The sequence below is a fragment of the Panthera uncia genome (assembly GCF_023721935.1).
Source record: "Panthera uncia isolate 11264 chromosome B3 unlocalized genomic scaffold, Puncia_PCG_1.0 HiC_scaffold_1, whole genome shotgun sequence".
NCBI classification, from domain to species: domain Eukaryota; kingdom Metazoa; phylum Chordata; class Mammalia; order Carnivora; family Felidae; genus Panthera; species Panthera uncia.
In genome coordinates this window covers 44,849,461-44,851,314 of record NW_026057582.1, presented here as the reverse complement: position 1 = coordinate 44,851,314, position 1,854 = coordinate 44,849,461, and positions in this window count along the sequence as shown.

Below are 1,854 nucleotides of genomic sequence, written 5' to 3'. Positions count from 1 at the left end.
AGAAAGAAAGAAAGAAAGAAAGAAAGAAAGAAAGAAAGAAAGAAAGAGGGATTGTGAAGCAACTTATTAGCAAACAGGCAGAGACAAAAAGCCCAGGCCACTTCAGGAAGATTTCAACTCAAGTCGATAGCAACCAGCAGCCAAATGGTGCAAGGAGGCAAGTTGGGTTCCTCTTCCCATTCAGAGAGACCAGCTGCTAGGGAAAATGTAACAATAACATTCAGGCCTCCTCTTGTCAGGCCTGACCCCCGACACACCTGGAACAGTGTTTCCTCCCTAATGGGGCAGGAGGCCACGTCCCTTCCCTCCCACTATTGTAGGCAACAAAAGGTCAGCATCCTCCTGGGGCCCATGGGAGGGAATGGTCTGGAGTTTAAGCGCCCCACCATTCCCTACAGATGATGAAGCTGTTTGCATACATCAAGCATGCGGCAGGCCTTGGCCATTGATCTGCACTTGTGCAATTACCTAGACTCTAGGCCATATTTTCCCAATTTGTTGAGAACTATATCATGTGGGAAAGAATTAAAAGGTTTACTAAGGTCAATACAAACATAATTTATTGCTTCCCCTCAGTCAACCAAGCTCATCTACTTAGGTCTGTGACTAGTTAGCTAAGTTGGTTATAGCATTGTCTGCTCAGGGGCAAGGTCAAGGTATCAGTTTACAAAATCGGTTACTTTTCCTCTGTGGCACAGTCACAGAAGACGGCCATAATAATTCAGCATGATTTCGTCCCATGAGGAACCTAGAGACAAAAATCTATGTGGAAAAGCAGTGCAAGTCAAGGACACTGGTGGAAAACTGCCTCAAAGTCCATGTGGGATACAGCAGGTCAGGAACTTCTGAAGGGAACCATTCTCAACCTTTAAGGTCTAGTTCAAATTTCACTTGCTCTATGAAAGCTTATAGTTAAGAAAATTTGTGATAAACTTGAGGAATTCCACATATTGAAGTTATAGTGGTGAGTTGATTAGTCTTCTTTTTAAAAATACAAGTATTATTTTATTTAGACATTCTGTCAGCTCTGAAGTCTTCAGAATGTTTACTTCACACTTTGTGGTGACTTCACCCAACTCTTCTTTGACCCTAGGGTGTCAGTCGTCAATGCCTGTGGATCTGAATACTGCCAGATCAATGACCTAAGCTTTCACGTGTTGGCCATGCCAGTTTGTTTTTCTGCCCTCAAATATATTCTCTTCCGGTTTCCAGCTCACATTTGACCAATTATAAAAATCTAAGGTTAAAAACAACTTGTTTTCTACCACAAATTGTCTTTCTTCGTCAAATCAAATCCCATCACAGTTTTTCTTCCTGGTTTGGTCTTTTCCTTCCTTGGGCTGATTTCACCCCTAACGCATCCTACCCCATCTTCACAGGCTTCCTAGGTAACCTGGCCTAATTCCCATTTTGAGACATTCCAGTCATAAGGCTCCAAAGCATCCTTTCACTTTGAAAATGATAAATATTAGAGATTAATGCTTCACTCAATATGAAATTGTGCCACAAGAGGAGTTTCTAGATTCGTGACTTTATAATTGGATGACACAAGATTCTCTGTAACATCTTCATATTTCCCTAGGTTAATGAACAAGAACAGTTTTCTATTGAAAATGCAATTTAAAGAAGGGAATAATTTGTACACCCGAGAAAAGTATGAAGAGTTATCAAATAATTCAAACCACATGTAAGCAGAATTCAAAGTCAGCACAAAATGTTTAATATCTGTGGTCTCCAGCACCTGAGTAACTTTCCTTATTTTGTAGCTTTGCTACTAAATGCGTTTAGCCTAATGAAACACTTCAGAATGAATAAACTGGTACTGCTGAGTTAAGCATCTGTTGCAGGAAAATT